Genomic DNA, 15,758 nt, shown 5'->3' on the forward strand with positions numbered 1-15,758 from the left:
GTGTTAAATCGTGTGAACAATGACCGCAACGTTAATTTCGTGCATGAAAACTCGTTTGAAGTACTCGCAATTGTAGACAGCGAGGGAAAAACGAGCCGTTACGAGTCGCTTGGGAAGAAAAACATTCAAGATAGTAGGCCTAAAACCACCAGTGAACAGTCTAAAAACATCAAAAAATCTCGAAACAGCGATAAAGTGTCGTATGAACTTCATGAGACAATACTGGTACAAAATGACCTTGAAGTACGTCACAAAATACCGATACAAACAGACACTCAAACGAAAAACATTGTAACAGATAACTCGCATAACAAAATACTCCTGCTTTCAGATAGCCATGGCCGTGGACTCGCAAAGAAAATTAAAGAGAAAACTAACAGAAGTTTGTGTAGCATAGTAAAACAGGGAGCCCCACTAACGGAAATAATAAAAACGACTGAATCTAGAGAGGTTAAAAAAATCTACACGATAAAGACTGTGTAATACTCATCGGAGGCTCAAACGATGTATATAAAAACGAAACTGCAAATGCTACACGTTATCTTAAACAGTGTCTGAAGAACATTACGCATACAAACGTGATAATCGTGAATACACCACATCGGCACGATCTGGATAACCAATCATGTGTACATACAGAAATACAAAAAGCCAGTTTGCCAAAATCTGTAGACGTCTTAAAAATGTTAAATGTGTTAATATAAATAATATAGGTCGTAGATTCCATACACAACATGGACTACACTTAAACAGTATTGGGAAAGAATATCTGGCGAACATGATAATGAAGGAATTAAAACTACTTCAAAACACCTTCAACACAAAAACAACTGTTATACCACTATCAGCAATAGAACTATTCCACAGTACAAGAAAAATCCACAAAGGCAGTCATCTCGTCAGCAGCAGAACTGACATCAGCAGAACCTTCACCACCACCACCAACAATAAGAACAGGGGACACAGCAACAGTGGGACAGACAACAGCAAAGCCAACAACAGCAGTAGCACCAGAAACGACAGCACCAATGGAGAAGCCACCAGCTAAACCACACCCCATCAGAAGGAGCCAGAGGACAAGAAAGTACATCACTCCAAAGGAGGATTTTTATGGTTCAGCACCAAGAGGAGAAAAAAAACTGGGACAAACCGGCGCAAAGCATCAGTCACTGTCAACAAAATGCAAACAAAAGATACAGGCAAGGTAATCTGTGCTCGTTTCTCAGTCTTTCATCAAAATATACAATCTGTCAGAAACAAAGAGCAACAACTAGAAGTGGAGCTACAAACTTTAAACAGTTCAGTCACATGCATTACTGAACATTGGTGTAGAGGAACTGAAATAACATTAATAAATTTAAACTCATATATACTAGCATGTCATTATAGTAGAACCACCATTAGAGGTGGTGGATCATGTATATATGTTAAGCAAGGAATTGTCTATAAAATTAGAAACGATATTAATTCTGTAAGTGAGGAAAAACACATAGAAATATCAGCCATAGAGATAAGCAAGACAGATGAGGCACAAAGGTTAACTATAATATGTATTTACCGCTCACCCAGTGGTGATATAGATACTTTCACTGCAAAACTAATCCAGATTCTAGACATGGCTTCGAATCCTAAAGGGAAGGTTCTCATTTGTGGAGACTTAAATATAAACACACAAAACCCAGATAGATTCTGTAACTCATTCTTGAATATATTGCGCTGTTATAAGTTATCGCCATTAGTTAACAGAGCCACGAGGATAGCCAAAAACTCATCATCAACAATTGATCACATCATCACAGACATAGATAATGAAAAAGTTGTGAAATTATTGTAGATAACCTTGGCCTTTCTGATCACTCCTGTCAAATCCTAAAATTAAACATAAATATAGACAATGCAACTAAAACATACACATACAGAAGGGTTTTCTCCAAACCAAACAGATCAGAATTTGCCAAGCAAATAAACAGTATAACTTGGGAAGAAGTGTATGCTGAAACTAGTGTAAATAAGAAATTTTCTAAATTCATGTCACTATTTAAACTCAGATTTGATGAAGCATTCCCAAAGGTGCAAACTGCAGTACACTCACAAAAAAGAAATACCTGGGTGACCAAAGGAATAAGGAAATCCTCTGCAACACTCAAACAACTGAACAGGTTAAAAAACTATCATAGTGATCCCGGTTTCCTAAACTACTACCACACATACAAAAGAATATACAGAAGAGTATTACGAGACGCAAAAAAAGGCCACAATGACAGAATTATAGAAAAGGCAGAAAATAAAATTAAAGCAGCCTGGACTGTTACCAAACAGGAAACAAACAGTAATAAATTAAAAACAGTAAACATTCAAATTAAACATAATGGTGCTATTATACATAACCCAAATACACTAGTAAATACTGTAAACGAGTACTTCAGCAGTGTTGCTACCAAGCTACAGCAAAAGCTTGGCAAAAAACAGCCTGAACAAAAATTGAACTATGTGGCTAACTCAATGTAACTGTTACCGACTTCTACAGAAGAAGTAAGGATGGTTGTGAAGAATCTAAAGAATAAAACATCAGCAGGTTTAGATGAAGTGCCAGTGTGCTTACTGAAGGACTGCATTGACAGCATACAACATCCTTTGGCACACATCATAAATGAATCTTTCACTGTAGGCTGCTTCCCAGAATACTTAAAATGTGCAAAAGTCCTGCCTCTATTTAAGAAAGGTGATCCAGAAAATATAGAAAACTATAGGCCCGTCTCATTACTCTCATCCTTTTCCAAGGTAATAGAAAATATAATGAAAAAGAGACTAATGGATTTCCTAAACAAGTACAACCTACTGTGTAAAGAACAGTTTGGTTTCAGGACAGGAAGAAGCACAGGTTCAGCAGTAGCTCACTTCACAAATTTTGTATTAGAAGCACTTGACGAAGGTGAACATGTAACAGGCATATTCCTTGACCTTAGCAAAGCATTTGACACGGTAGACCACAAAAATACTACTAATGGAGGCACTAGGAATAAGGGGAACAGTAAATAATTGGTTTCAATCGTACTTGGAAAATAGGGTACAGTGTGTAGAGATCTCACAAACGAAATTCAGCAGATTGACAAAACACATTTACAAACCAGAACATATTAACATAGGAGTCCCTCAGGGAAGTGTGTGAGGGCCAATACACTTCCTAATATACAGTATATCAATTATTTTCCCCAGAGTGTCAAATACGGGGAAGCAATACTATTTGCAGATGATAGCAGCATCCTTATCAGTGACGAGTCACCAATAAATTGAGAGACAAAGCTGAAGAAACTCTCGATCATGTATGCAAGTGGGTAGTAAGCAACAAATTAACCCTCAATATTAAAAAAAACAAACAGTATTAATTTCCACATAAATAAAAAACATAATAGCATAGGCCTAAAAGTTAAAGATGAACTTATAGATTGTGTCACAAAATTCCTAGGAATGCATGTTGACTCACAGTTTAACTGGACTGACCATATTGCAGCACTAGAAAAGAAAATTGCTACTGCTTGCTGTGCACTCCGGATAATTATGTCAGTACGTAATAGATCATGTGCTAAGACTACATACTTTGCATATTGTCATTCAATAATTAGTTATGGCATAACCTTCTGGGGTACAAATGTGCAGAACATACAAGCAATTTTCAAGCTGCAAAAGAGGGCTGTACGAATAATAACAAAAAGCAGCAAGAGAGCTCACTGTGCTGATTTATTCAAAACCATGGGAATCTTGACAGTACCATGTGAATACATCTTTCAGACTGTGATATATATAAAGAAACACATTGACCAGTACACACAAAACAGATCTATACACCAACACTGGACTAGATCCTGCCACCATTTGCATCTCATACGAAAAAACAAAACAAAAACCCAAAATAGTTTATTATTTAATGGAATAAATATGTATAATAGACTTCCAGAGGAGATCAAAGCTGAAACTGGAATACATGCCTTTAGGAAAGCTGCAAAAAGTTATTTAGCAGATAAATGTTACTATACTGTCAAAGAATACTGTAAATTGCATGTGTTCACCTCAATTCATGCAAGAGTACCTTTGTAAATTTATATTTATCTGTAATTAAGATTGGTGTGTATTTGTTTTGTGTAATCCATGCAAGAATACATTTGTAAATTTATATTTATTTGTAACTAAGATTGGTGTGTATTTGTTTTGTGTACGATCGATTAAGTTGTACGATAGAAATATGTACTACCAGAAGTACTACTATGTATATACTCATTCCATGTATACAGTTGACGACATCCATACAACACAAGTTGTCTACGGATGAACAAATAAATAAATAAATTAATGTCCGCTACCTGCTCTTCAGATGGGATTTGATGAACTCTAATTCTTCCTTCATAAAGTTTTTCACAAATAAAGAAATGCCTGATGGCTATATGTTTGGTTCGGCGATGAAATTCTGGATTCTCTGCCAACTTCACTACTGCTGAATTGTCAATTCGGAGAGCTGGAATTTCAGATAGTTTTGTTTTTTCTCCGAATAGACGAGTTAACCAAATAATCTCCTTGACAGCTTCATTTGCGGCAACTAGTTCAGCTTCAGTTGTAGATGTTGCTACCATGGTTTTTGGCTGAGTTAGCCATGATATCGCTCCTCCTGCGTAGTTGATGACTACTCCAGATACTGATATGCCTGTTTTTAAGCAGTCTCCAAAATCTGCATCACTGTAGCAATCCAGAGTTCTGCTTTTTACTCTTGATTTGTATCAGATTCCATAGTCTGTCGTTGCTGATACACAACGAAAAACTCTTTTTACACTTAATATGTCTTCTGTGGTGGGGTTCTCGAGAGATCTTAACAGAACACTTACACTGAAGGCTAGGTCTGGTCTTGTGCCAAGCATCAGATACATTAGTGCTCCAACTGCTTCTCTATATGGAAAAGACTGTTCTACCACATCGTCTTTCCCTGGCTGTGAAACATCTGTAACTTTCAACATTGGGAGTCATCCTAACGAAGGTAAGGGCTCAAATGGAAAAATCCATTGAGAAAAGTGGCTTCGCAAAGGACAGATCATTATTACGCAAAGCTTGTGAACGAGTATCTCAAAAACGGAGAAACTGGTAGAATGTTCCTCTGCTGCTTCATGAACATCTATGGAAAGAGGTAGAAGGATAGAAGGACATTGAAACTACCACTAAGCACTAAATGGTTGAACGTTCACGACTTTTCACAAAACGTGAGATTTGGAGGCTTGTCTGCTCTGTAGAGTTGGTAGATGGTGATCCGTGCTGAAAGAGCAAAATGCTGGTGCACACACAGGTGTTTTGGAGCACACAGTTCACTGTACATTGTTGAACATGGAGTTCCACAGTAGACCACCCCTGCGTTTTCATATGTTGACCCAACGAAGTAGTCAATTACGATTGCACTGGGCACAGAAGAATCGACAAGCGATTGATCATTGGAAGCGTGTCGACTCTTTGAGTGAATCACCAGTTTAATACACTAGGTCGATGGTCGTCTCCACAAACACCGTCATCAAGATGAATGGCAGCTCGAAACATGCAGCGCGCCACAGAGGCAGGCTGATGGGATCAATATTATGCTACAGGAAAGATTTTCCTGTGCTTGCGTAGGACCTGTGGCAATAATCGAAGACACACTGACACCTGCGAATCACTTGCATCCCTTCAGGTTGATGTCTTCCCCGATGGCGTTGTCGTTTTGCAACAGTATAATTGTCCTTGTCTCGGAGCTAGAACCGTGTTACATTGGTTTGAGGAGCATTATAGTGAACTCACGTTGATGTCTCAGCGACCAAATTAGCCAAATGTAAATCCAATGGGACTTACCTGGGTGACCATCGGGCGCCATCACCGCACACGAAAATCAGCGTCCCGTTATTTACATGAATTACGTGGCCTGTGAGTAGCCATCTAATGTCACTTACCTCCAGAAACCAATCAACAAACTGTTGGATTCATGATCTGCCGAATCTGTGACGTATTTCGTTCCAAAGATGGAGAAACAAGCTATTAAGCAGGTGATCATAATGTTTTCACTATCAGCGTAAATATGATGTGTAAAGTAATTGTATTTGGTGGGGGTCGAATAGTCAATAATTCTGTCGTGTTGTTTGGTTAAATTTAGGAGTTAGATTTACTTTGAGCCTAAATCCGAAACTGCATTTCTGCTAAAAGTGAGTTGAAGATTTGTGTATTCATATCTTACTGAAAATTGTACTGGAAGCTCCAGCGTTTGAGAAACTGCTTTGATTTGCTTTGTTTGCCGACAAATTGTCACCAGATTGCGAAGTATTTAGAAGATTAACGAAGTGGCTTTTTCTAGTGACATTCACATTCCAGGATATGATTTTAACATATGTGTCTTTACATGTTGTTGATGGTGCTTCGATTTATTATGCTTCGAACGTTTTTATGATAGACATTATTCTGCTGAATACACTGGTCCTCTTGAAGCTGTGGGTCTAATACCAGATGTAGGTACAGAATTTTTGCAAAGTTGTCGCCTTTCTCCATTTTTGAATGTGTTTCATGCTATTCCACTCATTTTGAGAAAAGCAACAAATCAACCAAGTAACAAAAAAAAAAAACAAAAAAAAAACAGGTCAACTAATACTGAGCTGACAAAACACTGCAATGTCTAGGCTGCATTTTTTAACCCATACGGCATTCAAATCAATGTGAAAAGATCAGCGGGCGAAATAATTGCCTTTTTTGGAATATCATTTGGCACCACTGGAATTTGATGAAGGCCTTTCTGCACTCTATCACACAAAACGTATGTGTACTGGTATAGTACAAAAGTTAAGTGATCTGTAATCTCTGCTCAGTCTATAAGAACTGTCATTTTTATGTACTAAATGGATTGGTGATGCCCAGTTACTAGCAAAAGGCTGAACCATATCTGAGTGCAAAGGTCCGTTTACGATTTCTTTAGCTGCCCAATGTCTATCTGGGGCAAGTCTCGTTGCACTGTGGTGGATTCAGAGACCTTTTAGTATATGAATGTAACGCTTTCTCCCTTGAACAATACCTCGAAATGCATTTTGTCCGCATTTTGAATTGACCGTGTGTTTTCCTGTTGCCAACATAATCAGGTAAAAAATTGGTGGTTTGCACTCCACTAACCTGCGCATTTCATATCTTCCGACCTAGTGTGTCGATATGCTGCTGCACCTGAGTTTGAGGCTGCTGCTCCTGATGCTGCTAAGCTGCTAGTCTCTTGTGCATGCTGTCCAACTGTTCTTAAGGATTCCTATTGCTTCCAGTAACTCTGAATTTTTTTGACATAGTAATGCTTTCTTCCGTACCACCTTCTGTAATATGGTTTGAGTCCTGTCTGTCTCCTCTTCAGGGTCGGCTATAATTTTCGTAAATTTTTCTTTTATGTGCCCATACTGTTGGGCCTAAATTGTCCATGTGCCTCTGCACTGAGTGTCGAGTAATATAACAACTAATCATATCATCTGCTAAGTATAGCGAAAGTTTGTTGGATGTAGAAAATGCGCCCCCATAATTGGAACAGATACACCTGCTATCACAAGATTCCAGTTGAAAGTGTGCCACAGTAAAAAATGTGTCAAGTGACATGTTCCACAACGATGCATTGTTGTGTAGTTAATGGCATGTTCCAAAGTTCTTTTTTTTCTGCCTGAGTGAGAATGTTCCTATGGTACAGTGCTTACTGTGGAACGAGTAGTAGTACATTGTTGCTGATATGTGAAATTGCAAGGGTAAACACATTCATGCATGGTTGCTCCAAATTCCTCATGAAATCATAATATGTCCTTCGGTGAGGAGCTACCGTTATGCGAAGTGTTCATATGCTCTCCACTTGATGCCAAGAACCTTGAGTCAATGGTCGTCCGATGCGAGGGGTCGGCTGCTTTCGCTAAAGCTCAGTTAATCGACGTTCCACGACACCTCTGTGGAGTCCAATATCCCTCACGTCGCACACTACCAGCTTAATGTGGGAGCGTAAGCCTTTGTACTTCTCCAGAACCACTGCTCTCCTGCCGTGGCTACATGGCTCCCTGTGTAGCATTAGTAATATTTCTTACCTGAGAATCTGCTTCCTTATGTAACTGCAGTACTGCATGGAGTCTATCAGCCAAGTGTAATTTGATATCTATACTCTCCAGTGATGGTGGAAGCTTGAGCATCCATATTCTGCATAAGCTAGTATCTGAAACATAGTTGCAATGTGTTCTGCTTCTGATGTTCTCTTCATACAAGGCTTTCAATATTTGTTGTTCAGGCATCTGCTTTTTTATCACATCAAACATGCTTGATGTAGGTGGAATGCCAATAATGTCTCTAGTGATATGAGAATATTCGGCTAAATTGTTCAACACTACTACAAATTCATGTGTATCGTCCATCACTCCATAGCTTTGTAAAATGATTTCAGTTATTTGGAACATAGTATGTTGGTTGCTGGGCTGGAGTGGTGGTAACTTTGAAATGGTTTGCACTCACCACTGTTCAGCACTACCCACTCACTGGAGAGGAATTGCATTGCCAGATTCGCCTAACGAAAGGTCCTGGCACACTTGTAGCATGGTTAAACACTCGGTGAACAATTCACACGATTATGCAGTTAATAATGGCATGGTTGAGTCCTTGGAACACACATGACTCTGCTCCAGCGGTCACAGATAATAACACTGAGTGAGCGGAAACGTCGGGTTATGAACCGACGTGGTTGAATATGGTGAGGTTGTCTCTTGCAATAACACTGGCTGATTATAAAACTGTCCCACCTGTGTGTATCAATAATCCTATTCCTTATGTCCTGAGGCCTGTTCTCAATTAACAACTTCTCACGTCTTCTCTGAACCTCCTCAGTATATGCACAAGTCTTACAATAAGCTATTTCCTTCTGCCCTCCTTCCCTGATCCTTTTTTCCTCCACTGAAGTTACATAATCTAGCCCTATAGCCTATACTTTGTTAAGTGTATTCCTAGTGCTTCCTAGTTTCTCTGCACTGCTCTCTTGGAAATGAGCTATTCTAGCTGATAAAATTCTCAATGTTTGCCTCCAGACAGCACTTTGTGGAATACTAACTTGTGTATGTGACATAACTGAAAATATTTCTTATGCATGGACGTCTTACAGCAAAACTGCAACTTATCTTCCAAAATTGTCTGCTATTTTCTGTTGACCTGAAAAAGTGACACAAACAAATGGAGCTTCCCTATGACTTAATGTTCTTACAGATGTATCACTTGTTTAAGATTTTTCTCCTACATGGAGTGTGTTTGCTGAAAATTTCAAGTCTCATTCTTTATACCAAATGAGATGGTTCATTGTAACTGATGTGATGTAATAATTGTGATTCCACATTTACACATTTATATTTATAATTTTCGTTAGGTCTTCTGTCTGTGAGACTCATTAAACTGTGAATTTCCAAAGAATTATCAGAGTTCCATAATTAATCACTCTGTCTGTTGAAGGCCCATGAGGTTATGTCAGTCTTATATGTCAGTATATCGCAGATTGCTCGTGACTCCTTGTTCTGCTTTCAGTGTAAACTGTTGATTTGATGTACAAAAAAAATGGTTCAAATGGCTCTGAGCACTATGGGACTTAACATCTGAGGTCATCAGTCCCCTAGAACTTAGAACTACTTAAACCTAACTAACCTAAGGACATCACACACATCCATGCTCGAGGCAGGATTCGAACCTGCAACCGTAGCAGTCGCGCGGTTCCGGACTGAGCGCCTAGAACTGCTTGATGTACATTAAAACTGAACAAAACTTTTAGTTCATCTAATGTTGTATAACTTTGTTGACTTATAACTGTCACATATCACTAAGAGATTTAAGGATCAAAAATGTTTCTTGTTATCAAGTCAGTCAATGCATAATCTGACATCTACGAATAACAGATAAGGTTTCTCATTTAAAAACCTTCAATTTTAACATCTATTTAGGAAAACGTTATTTATTTAATATAATGCAAATATTTATGCACTAGGGAATTGGAATCTAGCATGAATCTGAACTTCAATAGTATTTTAACATAAAGCTCTAAATACCTTTGCTACAATGGCAGAAGCAAATAAATTCTTAATGACTCTAATATTTTAGTGAATTTATTAAGAAAAGGAAAGCTTTTCACTAGTGGTCAAAAGTTCAGGCTCCAGAGTTTGAAAGTAACTGAAATTTAAATGCACAGGTATACTCTCATGAGTTAATTTGAGTATTTTATGGAATAGAATCAGCAAAAACATTCATATCTGGATTTCGAATTCTCAGGACTTATTAATCTGAATGTAGCTAAATTACGAAGTACTGAGCTCTGGAGCCTGCCGAGACATATGTAGACGACAACTATGATCCAATATACACTGAATTATCTACACATTATGACCACTGCCAGATACAAGACTGAATGTCACCTGGTGACATTGTGGGCAAGTGAGGCGGAAAAGAAACGAATGGAAATCATTTTATCAAATAAACGGACTGTAAATGGGGAAGCCCACTAGCACAAATGACAATGATATAGGGCAGTATGGCTCAGCGCCTAGGATAAGTGTCTTGCATGCTACTGCCATGATCATCTATGGAAGCTGGTCGAGGGACAGGGAAACCACGAGAAAGCGACAAGTTAATGTATATCTACATCTATGTCTATATACATACGCCACAAGCCACCATATAGAGCATGTCGGAAGTTACCTTGTATCATTAATAATCATTTCCTTCCCTGTTCCACTCGCAAAGAGAGCGAGGGGAAAGCGACTGTCTATATTCTTCTACATGATAACTAACTTCTTTTATCTTGTCTCTGTGGTCCGTATGCGAAATTTATGATGGCTGTAGTAGAACTATTCTGCAGTCAACTTTAAATGCTGGTTCTGTAAATTTTCTCCATAGAGTTTCGCGAATCCCTTCAGAGATTCCCATTTGAGTTCACAAGTATCTGTAATACTCCTGTGATAATCGAATCTCCTGGTAACAATTTTAGTACCGCACTTTAAAACTGCCTCGATGCAAAGGCGTACCCAAGATCTAAACTAGGGGGAGGAGGGGGGGGGGCAGGTCATACTAGTCTCAGGAAACAAGGACTCGAGACAACATACAGCACTTGTTATTAAATAAAACAGTAAACCAGTGAAAAACTGCTTTTAATAAACATTTTAAATACAAGAATGCACTTGTACAATCTGAGAAAACATGCATCATTTCTTATTAAATAAAACAGTAAACTAGTAAAAAACTGCGAATGACTTCAAGGGGGGGGGGCAGCTGCCCCCCCCTGCCCCTCGCTGGGTACGCCCATGCCTGGATGTCTTCCTTTAATCTGACCTGACAGGGATTCTAAGAAATCGAGCAGAACTGAAGAATGTGTCACACCAGTGTTCCATATGCGATCTCCCCTTACAGATGAACCACACTTTCCTAAAATTCTCCCAACAAACCTAAGTCGATCATTCACTTTCCCTACGACAGTCCTTACAGTCTTGTTTCATTTCATCTCAATTTGCAACTTTATCCCTAGATACTGAATGAACGTGACAGTGTCAAGCAGCACACTACTAATGCTGTACTCTTAACATTATGGGATTGTTTTTACAAATTATTACATTTTTCTACATTTAGAACAAGCTGCCGTTCATCACACAATTAGAAATGTTATCTAAGTTATCTCTTATCCTCCTATGGTCACTCAACGGCGACAGCTTCCCCTCCACCATGGCACCATCAGTAGACAGCCACTGATTGCTGCTCACCCTGTCAGTCAGGTCATTTATGTATATAGGCAATAAGAGCAGTTCTATAACATATCCCCACGACACTCCTAGCTGTTCCATTGTCTCTGATGAATACTCGCCATTAAGGACAACGCATTGGGTTCTATTACTTAAGAAGTCTATGAGCCACTCAGTATTTGAACCTATTCCATATGCTCCTACCTTCATAACAGTCTGCTATGGGGCACTGTGTCGTATGCTTTCTGGAAAATGCTTTCTGTCCACACTTTATCACAGAATTTGGAAATGAAGGCTTGCTCAGTCTGGAAAGTAGGGTAGGCGGAAATCTGTAGCAGATCTGACAATACAGTCCAATGCTAGTCCAATCACAAACCTTTCAAATCACTTTGATCAGCACACACAGTCGAACATGAGGTTCCATAGCAGAGGACCCCTATGTGTTCCCATATTGTGTGGACGACATCATCAATGACGAATGCAGAAAGCTCAGGATCGTTGAGGTTATACCATGTATGTATTGAAACATATTGCCTGATTGGATGAGTCACGTTTATTGTTACACCAGATCCATGGTCATGTCAGGATACACAGTCATCCAGTGAAATGGCTGCTTGAAACATGCAACGTACCATGGACACAGGGCAGTGGGTGCAGTGTTGTACTATGATGGACAGTCACCTGGGCTCCTGTAGGATACGTGGTAGTAATCTAAGGTAGAAGAGAGCTGAGCACTACATGAGAATTCTTGTGGACCACTTGTGTCCTTCAAGCACGGTGTCTTCCCTGACAGTGAATGCATCTTCCAGTTGGATAACTGTTCATGTGACATGGCCATAATCGTGCTACAGTAATTTGAGGAGCGTGATAGTGAACTGATGTTGATGTCTTGGCCACCAAAATCGTCTGAACTGAATCCAATGCAACACATATGGCACATCCAGGCAATAATTTTGTGCCAACAAACCATCGACGCGTAATTTATTCTAACTGTCTGACCTGTGCGTAGAAATCTGGTACCACAGACATCTACAAACCTATCAAGCACTTTTCGAATTCATACCACGCAGAATCGCAAATTTATTACGTTTCAAAGATGTACCAACACATAATTAAACAGGTAGTCATAATTTTTTCGCTCATCAGTGAATGTGGTGTAATAGAAACTTCGAGAGATTGCAGAGGATGGCTTCAGAGTGGGAATCCTCTTCCAGAACCGTCATCAGACGACAGTAAAGACCAGAGAAGGGACGTGGGCCAACACCTACTTCTAGACCACCCATTCACTAGTAACTGTGAGTTTGTATGCCATTAAGTTTTTTAGAGAGATGCTTGTATGCTTTCGTTGCCATCTAACATCTTCAGTGCTGGTAGGCTCACAGTGAGGAGCTTTGCTTGCAGTCCACCAGCGAACGAATTACCAAAGTGACTAATTTTGTTTGCCATTCTTTTAGATGTTCAACGTCAACATTTTGTTGAAACAATCTCTTTCTTCCATAATATCTGCCTCATTAATCACTTTTTATCCCTGAATACAATAGATTCGAAGCACTTTGTCCAGGTTAGAGCTAGCTGGTGTTGTGGTACTGTAATTTGGTTTCCTGTTGCTTAGCAGAAAATCTAGTATTTTATTTTTATTCTGTATCGTTATTTATTCATTCATCTTTAGACCATTCAGTACAACATTGTCGGAAGTGTCAGATACAGTAAAGAAATAATATCACAGTGTAGTGATGGGCTAAACTGCGATTTTCCGATATCAGTGATTTCTGTGAATGCTACTTTCCAGTATCTGTTATTCTTAACTGTGACTTGTCGCAGTTAAGAGTCGCAGTTAAGGAACCTAAGTCGCGTATCCCTCCGCCACTGCTACTTCTGCTACTTCCGCGATTTCTGCGACTTTTGCTACTTCTGCGACTTTTGCTACTTCTGCGACTTCTGCTACTTCTGCGATTTCTGCTACTTCTGCGATTTCTGTGACTTCTGCTACTTCTGCGATTTCTGTGACTCCTGCGATTTCTGCGACGTACCACCGTATGAAAAAGTTACATCTGTCCACACAGAAAATTGCATCTCAACAAACCTGTCATTCGTAAGTATGTTTTACGTTTATTCTTCCGTTGGCTTTAATTTTGTATTAAAGAAACAACTGTGAAAATATTAATAGTGTAATTAATATGTAAGTAGCCGCACAGTACCGTAATAGTTCGTGTTTAGAAAATGAATTCTAACATATTGTAATGTTCATAGGTACCTGAACTACATTTCAGTCACTCAGTAAAGTGATAATTCAAAATATCATTGTCAACAGATCTGAAGAAATTGCCAGTCTTTAGACCGTTTTCGTCAGACGACAGGTTAGTTTCTAAGCGTTTTGATGGACTTAATTACTTCAGTGAGATCGTTCTTGCGAATGTGATATAGCAAATATTAGCAAATGTGGTATAGCAAATATTAGCAGTCTACTCTGTCAATTATATTGCTAGTAATTGGTGACAGCAAAAATTGTTTAATAATCCTTGTGTTTTTACAGACGCAGTTCTGACTGATTACTGGTTGCTGTACATATCTATCCACATCAAGGCTGTTGAGAGAGATTCAAGACAGCTCTTAGAGGATTTGCAGTTTAAAAGTGAAATAATTATGAAATAAGTGTGTGACTGATTAAAGTGTTTTATTGAAGTTGTTGTGCGATTTTAAAGAAATAATAAATGTTAAATACATTGAGTGAATAATCAAAATCTCATTTTCCACATGTTAAGCCGTCCTATACCCGTAATTTTCCGCCACTTATTTATTGGTAAACACTTGGAGAGTGACATGCCGCCGCCCCCCCCCCCTTCTCCACAATCTTGGTGTGATACTGACCTGTAACATATCCCGAAGTCTACAATATGCATTTTGAGGCTGTTGATATGAAAGTGGGAAGTACAGATCTTCCAGTTAAATCAGGAATAGCTTAAGTGCATTACTTGAAAGTGACACAGGAAAAGCTTACTTGTGTAGGTGGTAGTAGTGTCGGCAAAAAGTTCTTGTGTGTGAAGTTGCCGTGTAGAACACCAGGTGTAAAACTTTTCTCCTGAGTCTTGAACTGTGTCGGAACAAAAGTGAGGCATTCATATGACTGTTTTCATTTCTCTACACTTATACAGATGTCTGAGTTCTGCTGTGTTAACATTGCAAAGTCCTGTAGGCATGTGGAGTATTAACCAAAACTGTCATATTGGAAGCAGAATCAAACACATTTGTTACGTTACTTGATATTTTCAGGAGAAAAAGGCAATGTTGCTTCTTATTAATATAATACATTCAGAGTCACAGCAGTATTTGACCAACCATAACTGATGCTGAATGTGCATGTCGTCATATAATATGAAGGGCTTATTTCAATAGTGGTACAAGTCCATTACCTACACTTTTCTGTCTATAATGCTTCTGAAATTAGTGATCCAAACAAACATAAATAAAGGTTCATCTCTAGCAAGAAGCCATGTGCTTGAATGTTTCTGGTATCTCAACTGCAGATTTTTCAGCACTCATTTAACTTTACGACTCTATATCTCAAAATTAACAAAAATGGACTTGTACCACCATTGAAATAAGCCCTTCATATGCACACACAGCACATCGATCTCGTGAGGTACAAGGCTCTCATAACGAAGTACATCCGTCGGTCAACAGATGACACTAGGAAAAGTATGTTAACTGCGCTTTTTAGTTGCTACTTGCGACTCTTAGTTGCGACTTGTCACGGAAATCGCAGTTAGACTCCATAGCGTACCGCAGAGATGGACGTAGTACGAACTATGACCCACAGATGGCACTGTTAACCGCGCTTTCTAGTTGCTACTTGCGACTCTTAGTTGCGACTTGTCACGGAAATCGCAGTTAGACTCCATAGCGTACCGCAGAGATGGACGTAGTACGAACTTTGGCCAACAGATGGCACTGTTAACCGCGCTTTTTAGTTGCTACTTGCGACTCTTAGTTGCGACTTGTCAC

Source organism: Schistocerca americana, chromosome X (genome assembly GCF_021461395.2).
Source record: "Schistocerca americana isolate TAMUIC-IGC-003095 chromosome X, iqSchAmer2.1, whole genome shotgun sequence".
Lineage (NCBI taxonomy): Eukaryota > Metazoa > Arthropoda > Insecta > Orthoptera > Acrididae > Schistocerca > Schistocerca americana.